This window comes from Echeneis naucrates, chromosome 21 (genome assembly GCF_900963305.1).
Source record: "Echeneis naucrates chromosome 21, fEcheNa1.1, whole genome shotgun sequence".
NCBI lineage: Eukaryota > Metazoa > Chordata > Actinopteri > Carangiformes > Echeneidae > Echeneis > Echeneis naucrates.
Genome location: NC_042531.1, coordinates 7,205,802 through 7,217,427, shown reverse-complemented (window position 1 = coordinate 7,217,427; position 11,626 = coordinate 7,205,802). Strand labels below are relative to the sequence as shown.

The 11,626-nt window shown below is 39.8% G+C and overlaps 3 non-coding genes across 3 annotated transcripts; 2 read left to right on the top strand and 1 right to left on the bottom strand.

Moving 5' to 3' along the window:
• Window positions 1–8,978: 8,978 nt before the first annotated feature.
• LOC115035286 (U1 spliceosomal RNA) lies at window positions 8,979–9,142 on the bottom strand. The gene has a single exon (XR_003840320.1). It is a non-coding gene; the product is annotated as a U1 spliceosomal RNA (small nuclear RNA).
• Window positions 9,143–9,968: 826 nt separating this feature from the next.
• LOC115035294 (U2 spliceosomal RNA) lies at window positions 9,969–10,159 on the top strand. The gene has a single exon (XR_003840327.1). It is a non-coding gene; the product is annotated as a U2 spliceosomal RNA (small nuclear RNA).
• A 1,220-nt stretch (window positions 10,160–11,379) lies between these two features.
• On the top strand, window positions 11,380–11,493 carry LOC115035305 (U5 spliceosomal RNA). The gene has a single exon (XR_003840336.1). It is a non-coding gene; the product is annotated as a U5 spliceosomal RNA (small nuclear RNA).
• Window positions 11,494–11,626: the final 133 nt, after the last annotated feature.

The window sequence follows — 11,626 nt, the reverse complement described above, 5'->3', positions numbered from 1 at the left end:
GTGTCTCACTTCAGGTATGTGTATTCAGTCAGGATAAGTTTAAATCTTGTGTTTAGGACAAGCAGAGAACGGTATCTGAGCCTTCCCACTTTAACTAAACAGAGCTAGATTTATATCCCTCAGACCTGACTGGAACAAACCTTACAATATCTGCACTTTATCCAACACATGTGTTGGGATTTGCAAGTTGAAATAGGTTCAGATGCCATGATGGAACAACTTTGAGATCCTCTCCTTTGTCCTGTTGTAACCATATGTTCATTAAGAGCTGGTGGTTGGCTGACCACATAGGAAAAATCTGAGTTTGAGAAAAAGAAACAAGCTCGTGCTCAGACATGGCATTAGCATGCGTCTTGAGTGATCCAATCACAGCTGGACAGCTCTAATCATCAAACTACTTCAGTTCACATCTGGCATTCAAATGCATTTCCACATATTTGTGAAATGACTAATTGTGATCATCAGATCTCACCTCTTAATAAATAAACCAAGTACCAGTGACACTTTGATAGATGGGCCATGGCCACTCTGCTGATGTGAGAGAGAATTAAATAAGGAGGAGAGCCAAATGTGGCCCAGATCACCTCAGGTTCAGCTGAGCTTGATGAAAAGGTGGAGGTATGTGATTGGCAAGGTTTACCTCATTAGACGAAAAAGTGAAATAAAAAAATAAAGGGACTATTGAGATAACTGGAAAGGTAATTTTTAACACAAAATTTAACTGAATGATTTTACATTTCATGATATTTATAGGTGACTATTTTGGCCCAGCTCAGTCCCATATAAACTGTGAAGCTATTTCCGTAAACCACATCATCATTGTTCCTTTTATCCCCACAATGGAGTGGAGCGATAGAATGTAAACAGGATTATTTGGCATACACAACATGATCTGATAAAGTAGAGCATGTATCTGCGTTTTCAGTGGAGCCGCAACAAAAAGCAAAAAAAAAAAATAAATCTTCATAACTCATCTGCTGCATCAGTCTGTGACCGCGAGTGAAACAGTGCTGTGGACATGGATCAGGACACAGAAGGGCAGATACAGAGTACTTTCCTCCACTTTACAGGAGGAGATGCTGAGTTTTACCAACATCTTCTCCATCCTGTCCCAAAGTCCTTGATGATGATGTCACATCCTGTCTGAAACAACAGGCATTGTGCTCGTCAGGAAGTGAACTTCCCCAGCACAGCCCGCTTTTCTCTCCAAAAGGTTGAGTCAGTGCAGTTTGACTGGAACTTCTGTGCAACAGGAAGCGATGTCCACATGAATTCAACATTAGCACTGTTTAGTTAGTGTCTCAGATAAGAGCAGAAATTGTGTCTGTCCTCTTTTCAGTATGTGTCCACATGCACTAGTCTGTTGTATGATTAAGGCGCTACTGATCAATTTGGAGGAAATGGAAATGTGAATAATAGTCCAAATATTTTTGTGAAAGGTGTGACCTTTTTCTTACTATGTGACTAAAAAGGCAAAGGGAATTATATTAGTTTTCTCTTTATCATTAGCTGTTCGATCCCTGTTCTTCTGTTTGCTATCGTAGTACATGAGCATATTAAAACTAAGCAGAGCACATTAACCTGACACCAACAATATTGCTCTAAGACCGATGCATCTGCTGACCACTAGTCAAAATGTGCATCAGATATCAGAAAAAACACAGACCCTCCGGTCTTCTCCGTTATGTTTACATTAGAAACAATGGAGGGAGTGGTGGGCAAAACTCAACGTCTGCAAGCACATTAATAGACAAAACATTCCCTGAACTATTATTAACATACAGATCAAATCAATTAAATGAACTGTGTCGACAGCTTGAACAGAAATATCACATGATTATATTATAAAAAGTTAAGGTTAAGTTGTTAGGTATTACATCATTATTATATTGCTGTATTGCTGTGTGGTTAAGTTGTTTTGAACACTGCCACATTTGTTAATGAGCGTTAATTTTTCAGACTGTTTACATGTTTTGTTTGTTTGTTCGTTGAGCTGATAGGACTTTCAGTGTTAAATTGACTCTTCTGCTGTGTCGTCTCTTAAACAGACACCCAGGACTTTGTTCTGCCTGTTAACCTGCAGCCTCATTAAGCTAACGAGCATCAATTAATTATGTTAATGAGGTGCAGCTGAATTCTCTCCTGGAGGGAAACTGATAGTCTTTTAACGAGCTGAAAGCCGAGAGATGAGCCGATTGGTCCAAACGGCCGTTAGAGCCAGTGTGTGTGGAAGAAGGTCTGTATCTCCTCCCCCGTATCTCTCTGTGGTCCTGACCTGCTCACACACACACACACACACACAAAAGTCCTTGTCCCACGCTGGTCTCCTGCCAGACAGGAAAAGGTGTGTATGTGTGTGTGTGTGTGTGCTGGATCCAGCTGCTGGCTTCATATCTGTGACCTCCTGTGGTGGGTGTGTGTGTGTATGTTTGGGGGAAGGAAGCTATAACGGCTTCACACTAAAATCGTCTCTAATGAGGCTCCTGTATGTGCGTTTACACTTGTGTGGCTGTCTTTGTTGAGCTGGTTTAAGTTATGATTGAGGACATTTTAGGGTTGTTTGAGAATTAAGACTCGGTATTAAGATTTTAGGCCAGAATTGGGTTTAGATTAAGGAAACTGGTGAGGAACTGCTTTGTATTATTAATAAATAAGCTCTGTCACATATTGTGACAGAGTGTTCTCAAAGACAAAGACAAAATTACAAACATCACAGACAGATAGATGGAGGACATTCTTCTGATATACACCGCAGCAGGTGGAACAAAGTTGGAGTTGTGGTAATGAAAACAGATTTTCAAACCAAAGACAAAAAGCCTTATTAACCAGGTGATGAGTTCATTTGATGATGGGAACAGGTGAAAACCACAACAATGGTCTCAGGTTTTGTAATACAACTTTTCCAGTTTCCAGTCCAACTTCATTAGTGCAAGGCTAAGTCTTAACTGTCAGAGGTAGAAACCGTGAAGGTGAGAGTGTAACTGTGTTTGGAGGAACTCTCAGCACAATCTTAGATTTCCATTGTAGAAAGATCATGCATTCAGATTAAATATTGCTAAGTGAGAATCCACGATTCCATGATAATTATCATTTGTTCGTTAAATAGTTTTAGGAACTATGGTTCTTCTCCACATGGTGAAAAGGGAGAACTTTAGGTTGAGGGGTGGGCCAACTTTGACCTAAACATGAACTATTGCTACTTTTGCTACTTGTTGCCTGATAAAGTTGTTTTTGCACCTAAATCAAACTTTAATCAGCACTGTCACATCACAGATAAGATTAGAACGTTTTCTAACACGAAACATTGAATCAGATTGCTTAGATCACCCCAGAATTGTTATGATAGTCAATCTAAGCAGATGTTGAAAGAGTGTAAATGCAACATCTCAAAGGACTGAAGATTGTTCATGCCTCACGTAGTCGAATTAGGTCAGTAAGTCGCGTGTGGTTTTTCCGTGGTCTGTCTCTTGTGTCCTTTCGACATGACAGCTGAAATTCATTTACGATGAAATCAGGCATTGTTCTCGGTCTCAACATGTCTACACCCATTATCAAACAGAAGAGACACGGAGCTGTGCTCCATAAGATTTCTGGGTGGAGGAATGGTGTGAAAATGACAAGCCTTTTGTCGATAGTAAAGTTTTCCATTAGTGGCGAGTCTCTACATAGCTGCAGTTACCTGCTCCATCTCAAGCGTCTAACAGAGCTGATGTGGCCCACTTAATACTGTATTTGATGTAGAATCATATCAATACACAGATTAGACCCATTATTAAATGTTTCTACAGAATTTAAACTGTGACTGTATTATCTGTTAATACAGAACAGTACAGAATATTAATTTTCTGGCAAGATGATGCCCTGTCAGCATCATTACACGGTATGTTGTTGTCTGTGTGAAGTGTGGAACTGGGACACAGAGCAACGAACTGCACATTGATTAGTGCTGTCGGGGAAGGATTAAAACCGGACCCTAAATTTCTCAACAGATCAGAGGTTCTTTTCATGTTAACTAAACCCTTTTTATGGAACGGAAAATGATGTCAGTGTTAAGACAGAGACTGCAGTGTGAGGTCGTACTGTGGCATTATCTGCAAAACGCACACACACACACACACATTCATTAACAGCTGTGTTGTCTCCCACAGCTCTTTGACTGGTTTCCAACTGTTGATGATTCATTAACAGACTCTGCTGGAGGTAAAGCTCTTCCTCCTGACATAGTGCACTGTGGTAAAAGTGCTTTCTAATGTTCGCCCTACAAACTGCCTCTGCTCCTGCTTTGGCAGTCAGCGTGATGACACCATGGTCCAGTTCAGGCTCCAAGCAACAGCTTTATGTCAGATTATAGGAGGTGTGTTCCACAACTTCTGTACTTGTAAAACCAACAAGCTGAAATTCACAACTGATTGAGGACATGCTGGGCTGAGGTGAAGATTTAAGGCAGTGATGGTCTTCTCTTCTTTTTTCTTCCTGTCATGTGACTTCTGGACCTCCAGGACTTTAAACATATGACTCAAGACAGACTGTAATTCACAGCTGACAGAAATGTTTTGAGAGAGTCCAACAGTGAAATGACATGTTTTTACTGTGAACTCTCCAGAAATCACATGGTGACCCAAATGCAATATGGCCGTCACATGACACACACACACACACACACAATTGCTCCTAGTCTCAGAGCAACATGTACTAGGCTGGTGCCAGTACCTGCTGGCCATTACACTCAGATATCTGAAACATGACAAACTGTTTTTTCATGTGAAAAAATTATTATCAACACTTTACTCAGATGAATGTAGTGGAGTAAAAATTCTAATTTTAGAAGTGCAACAAGATGTCCATTAAGTGTTGATGAATATAGTGGAAGTATATCAGTACACTTCATAAGTAAGTGTGTATTTTTAGTTTTATCAAAGGAAATGTGTGTGTAGTTGGAAAAAAAAAAAAAATCTGCAGGTCACCATGCTGACCGCTGTTTACTCTCAGGTGGTCAGTATCCATGGCGACTGTACTGAACTTCCTCTTTGCTTTTTGACAGTCTGGAACTAAGGGTCAATTGACCAATGCTGTAAAAGTTTAAGCACCCGTTGACCCCGGAGACAGATGTTGGCCCAACCTCAGTTTCCCCCACTCCCTCTCCCCGTCGTCAGGAAGTTCACTTCTGTCAAGGCCTCCCCTGCTCATGGACATCAAAATAAAAGCACTGAATACTAACCGCCTGTCAAAGTAAGAGTTCAGTCCTTCACCTCTATCAGAGAGAAAAACAACATCCTCCACTAACATGTGCGCGTGCACTCACTCACACACACACACACACACTTGAATATTCCCTTTGGCTTATTTAACATTGGCTTTTGTTTACACCCTGAGCAGAGTGTTATTTTTAAACGCTCTCTCAAACCGGAGCTCATCACGTAGAACTTGTAACGTGGTGTTTGTTGAACGCTTTCCTAACAACATCTCTACTATTCATCCACAACAAGGAGGTCTTCTCAACCAGCTGACAGCTGCACTCAGAATTTGTTTGTGTTTGTGTGTGTTTGTGTGTGTTTGTGTGTGTGTGTGTGTGTGTGTGTGTGTGTGTGTGTGTGTGTGTGTGTGTGTGTGTGTGTGTGTGTGTGTGTGTGTGTGTACACATGTGTCTTTGTGGTAACTGGTTTCCAGATACCCCATTCTGCTATTTGCTTTCTTGTCTAAAATAAACAAACAAAAAGTGAGGCAGAGTGGCAGGAATGGGACATCCTGTGTGGAAAGAGAAAGAGTAAAGCCTCCAATCTGAAACTAGAGTTTCAGCAATGTCACTTCCTGTATGTGTGTATATATATATATATATATATATATATATATATATATATATACACACACACACACACACACATATATATATATACATATATATATGCATACAGCAGAAACAACCCTGACAGTTAAACACAATCTATTTTTTAGGTTTTAATTCAGAATAATAAAGCAAGCCAGATTTTAATCCTCACCATGGTAGAGACTGTGTCGATGAAAACGTTGTTGTTGTTATCTTCATTGTGGTTGCCAGTAGCAAATGTTGACATCAGGAAGTAGAACAGCTGGCATAACTGGAGGCATTGCCACAGCAACGCAGACCTACAATATCTCAAGAGCGAAACAGCTGTTCTGTCCAGGGGCAAGAGACCTAGAAAAAGATGAAAATTAACGTCAATTCACAAAAAGCAGGACTTGGCAGTGACATTACTTGTCCAGCATTTCTACACTCACAAACCAGGTAAGACGGGCCCATTCTCTCCAGCCCAAATAAATTTGCAAATATCTTTTCTGACTAAAGTCAAAAGTTCAAATATGTTGCGTTTACTACCACAGAAAATGATCAATTAGAATGAATGAACACTTGAATCAGCAAACTAGTTTTGCCATTTTGGTTGAAGACACCGAAAAAGGCCAAGTGCTAGGTGAGTATGTCATGGCAATCGCATTGGCTTGTCATCTGCTGTTTAAGGAAGCCGACCTAACCTCAATTTTATTTTCTTTATCTTGACTAAAATTGTCAGTGAGCTGAGAAACAAAAGCACATATACACTGATGAAGGAGCTGAAACTGAAGTAGATCTATCCTTATACAGTGTGGGAGCCTGTTATTGAATCACAGATTCTTCAATGGACCAATCAGAGGTGGACTAGTTGTGTATAATCCATTTCTTGTGTCTGGAAAGGAACAAATTTGATATTAATGAATGAGTTACAATGAGAAAATAATAAAAAAAAATAAAAATGAAGGGAAAAATGTTTTAAGGCAAAAGGACATCATTACACATGAAATCATTGAGGGAATTTCTCAAAGAAAACAAAATAACGGAAAAAGCACTAAAGCAAAATGACTACATCATGAGAATTCAAGGATAAACACAGACAGCTAAACACAGAGGTCAAATGGCAAATGTGATTCAGAGCATATAATAACTGTGTGAGTAAATGTGTGTGTGCATATAAATACCATGTCTAATGAAAGTTTAAATTTGTCCTTCCTGTTCTCAGTTCCCATGGTGACCGTGGGAGAGACTCAGGGGATGTTTGATTGTCTAGCAATGCAACACACAATAATAACTATACAGCACAAGAATCCAGGTTGCTGTACTAAACATTTTGCAGTGAATGTGAAATAAAAAACAAACCAAACGTTTTTTTTTGTTTGTTTGTTTGTTTGTTGTTTTTTTTTCAGATTTTTATTCAAATTTTTAATGTCATTGACGTCTTTCAGACATCTTTTTTGTGGTCTTTGTGTTCTTCATCAACAATGTCCCATAACTCCAACTGCAAGAGCAGGACCAGGTCTATGTGTGTTGTTAGTGTTTTAGCTCTCCATTGTTCTGTTTTGTCCCAGATCTGACAAAATTAACTATATTAATGATAAATTAATACCCCTCCCCCCCGTACACACACACAGTGTTTAGTTGCTGGACAGCAGAATGGAGCTTTGTTGTCACATCTGCAGCTCTGCATTTTCTTTCTTACAAAGGTCAAAGATTATTCCACCGCTGGGAGGTCAAAGGTCAAAGAGCACCTCCTCGCAGTCTTCACACATCTGATGTCTTAAAGCTTAAACTTGGGTCTCAGTGTGAATGGAATTTCTTCCTTGTTGTGAGGAAACAAACGACTTCTGAACATCTCAATTAAAAGCATACGTCAAGTAATGGCACGCTAAATACTGAATACAACCATGACTGTTAACAGATGAATTAATCTCATTTTTGAGTGGTCCTTAGTGTCCACTGCACCAACAGACTGGAGTATCTTAGACTGAAAGACTGAAATCTTTATCTTCACAGAATACAAACCTGTATTTGAAATATAAGTATATAAAAACTATAAAAAAAAAAAAGTCCTATTTATGCATGATAATCCAGTGGGACTATATAAAACAATGCAGCATCATATTAACTGAACCACATATTTATCACCTGCAGTGTCAGCCATGTGTATGTGCACTCTCATTAATCACAGCAGTGTTGTTGCTCCTGCGGGATGCTCTGATCTCAGGAGGGGAACCATCTGTTGCTCAACACCTTTTCTGGGGAGAAACACAAAACACATACGACTTCTAACTGAGCGCATTAAACATTCAAGATGATAAAAAAAAAAAAAAAAACTGAATACAACCAAACCAGTTCATTAAAAATTCGATCTTCGGTCAACAACAGTCTCCTTAAAACTATGTATAGCATATTGTAAAAATAAATAAATTTGTAACCACATGAATAAATTTAAAGAGAAAACACTGAAAACTGATGTTCTGTCTAGTTCTCAAACGAAAACTTCCTCCAAATGATAAGATCCAGACAGTGAGATTGTAAACTAGCATTGTTATCTCCTGATGGTAGATGCTCATGCCTTTCACTCATTTGCTTTGGTCTAAAAATTGCTCTCCCTTTTTCAAATTTTGACCGAATTTATTGGGCTCAAAAAAAAAAAAAACCCCACTTAGATATTTTAAGACTTCACACAGCAATTATGCTACATAAGTACATTTAAGTAATACATAAGTATTTCATGTCTGTGGATAAATAATCTGAAACTAATCTGAGTGGTGACGTTCAAAAACTATACAGGCAGGATACACTCAGTGGTAAAAGACACCAAAGTTCACCAAAGTTCACACAACAAAAACAATGTGCCTGAATTGATGCTTCTGTTAGTGCAGTTCTTCCAGTAACAGACAGAATCACTACGGAAAGAGCACCAGCGGCCTCTAGTGGACAACAAGCGGACTACAGGTTGGACAGGTTAGACGGTTTAACGTCACTGAGGCTGCATATGAAGAGGAGCTCAGCTCAGTGAGGCGGAAACTAACTGATATGACGTCAACTGAGCGTGTTTGAGTGTAACAGGAACATCGAACAGCTCAGAAATACTTCTGTGTTAAATCACAACAGATTCAACAATGACGTCTTTGTTTTAGAGAGATTAGTTTATTTTCCACAGTTTCATCAGGGGAGAGCGCGAACGCAGTCCCCCACTACCAGAAATTATGCAGTCGAGATTCCCACATTTGGGGAATTCGCAGGGGTCAGCACAACCGGAGTGCAATGGCTGAGCCTCGCCCTGGGTGAACCACCTTCTTGATCATGGTATCTCCCCTGCCAGGTAAGTATGAGTTGTACATCACACTGAGGGGGGCCTCTGTCACCGACAAACCATCTCCACTCATGGTGCCCATGACTCACAGCAGCCAACAGAGCCGCAGTCTACAGGGGCTGTGGATGTGTACAAAGTCACTGCAGACAATACGGAGCGACACATTTCATTCTCCTCATTTATTTCGTCTTCAATTTGATATTTGTGTTTCCCAGCATGCAATGCTGCACTTCCGCAACAAAATCTGACTTAAAAGGATCGATTTCATCCGTTTTACCTTCTAAAAACGAGCCGCAGTCCAACTACAAGTTCAAGAGAAACAAAACCACATCAGACTGGAAGAAGCTTGAGAATTCAAAGAAAATAGCGGAAACTCAAAGCGGATTTTACGCCGTCAAATGAAAATCACTTCCTGTTTCTGTCGTCAATAGTTGGCCACGAAAACTGACTGCTACTGCTACGGTTGGTGGTCCAGTTAAGATACAGTTGTTGTTTTGTGTGATGCAGATTGTTGATACTATATCTATAGTAGATTTTAGATTTTTCAGATTGCTTTAAAATTTAAAACTTATTTGAAATAAGTCCACTTAGCTGACGTCATTGGTTGCTATTGGAGGAAGGCGTGTCATGTGACCAGGAAACAGCGCTTGCTGTGTGCAAAAATCCAACACTGTTTTTAAAAATAACAATCTTGGTGCCGTTTCCGAGCCGTTTCATTGTCTGATCGATGTGATTTGTGTTAGTTTGTGTCTCTCGGTGGTTTTGTCTCTGAAACAGACTCGGCCCTCTGAATGAGCGGGTCGGTGCAGAGAAACAGTCGGTTACCTCCGACAGCTGGTCGGTATCGCTTCTCGGCCTTTTGGCTAAGATCAAGTGTAGTATCTGTTCTTATCAGTTTAATATCTGATACGTCCCCTACCCGGGGACCATATATTAAATTGATTTTTGGAACAGGGAGATGGAATAGGGGCTTGCTCCGTCCACTCCACGCATCGACCTGGTATTGCAGTATCTCCAGGAACGGTGCACCTCCTCTGAGTGTATAACAGAAATGAAGTGGAGTCACAGTCTGATGGAGCTGCGTCCGTTCTCACTTTATGTTGTTTTCAATGCTCTACAGTTAACTTAGTCTGCAGCAGGTCTGCTGTGGAGTGTGTTCAGCTCTCTTTCTCACAAAGTTCACCAACACGTGGCTGTCGAGTGAAAACGAAGCGCGTTGTTTTCAATTTAGCTCAAGAATCTCACTTCAATCTTGAACTGAGATTTCAGACTGCAGTTTGTGTTTTAGCTTCACTTCATCAGTCTGATTTGTGCTGTGGCTGCTTCCTACAGAACTGTAAACGAAAACTTCCTGTGATATGAATTGAACTGGAGGTCTCTCTGTCTTAAGTAATCAATACTTAAAGATGCACTGTTATTACATCTGTATGACGTTTTTGTGCACGAGAGGAGGTTGTGTTGTCATAGTGTCATATTTGGAAATGAGACAAAAGTTACAACTAATCAGGGTTTGAAATTCAAGAGTTTTTTTCGTGAGATTTCTCAGATTTAAAGTGAAACGTCACTTCATTTTTCATGTTTCTCAGCCATTCTTTAAAGGTGGAACTTCAATATCACTAATTTCTGCTGCTGTCTGCCACAGAACTGTAAAGCTTAGTAAGAACTGCAAAGGACTGTTGGTCCTTCAGAGGATGTTGTGATATATGACAGGACGGTGTAATAAACAATAACACGAAACTAGACACAACAAGTTTAACTACAAGTATGAAAAACAATTGGGGCAATGAAAACCGAAGTCTTCAATCCCATCATGCATTGCGTCAGACGTACAACCGATCAAACCCGACTGTTGTATGAAAACAAAGGACTTGAATATTAAAGTTAATTGGGTCAAACTTAACATTTATATGAAGGGCCGTCTTTGTTTATTTTATTTGTTTATTTTACTGTGTTTGATGAAGAAGTTCAAACACCAGCAGTGAAGTGCAAAATGACTCTTTTTTTTTTTAAACCGGAATCTCCAATCCCATCATGCATTGCGTCAGAGGTAGAACGGAAGAAAACGGACGTTTTTAAGAAAATGACTGACTAAAATATGAACGTTAACGGGGTCAAACTCGACATTTTTATGAAGGACTGTGTTTAAAACGTGTGTTTCCTTGTTTCATTTTAATTTACAAATAGGTTAATAAAACACCAGCAGTGAAGTGCGCGTCCCCGCAACAGGAAGGAGTCTGAAAGACGAGCGGAGTCAAACTCTTGTTTCTCTTCAGATCGTATAAATCTTTCGCCTTTTACTAAAGATTTCCGTGGAGAGGAACAACAAGAGATTACTCCAATTTTTGATATCCTGCTTCTACAGCAGGGTCCCTAAACGTGTTCAAAGACAAACTCTTCTACAACACATTGTCTGTTTCATATATAAGGAGTACACCAACCTGATGTTGGTCTAGTTTCGTGTTATTGTTTATTACAGCGTCCTGTCATATATCACAACATCC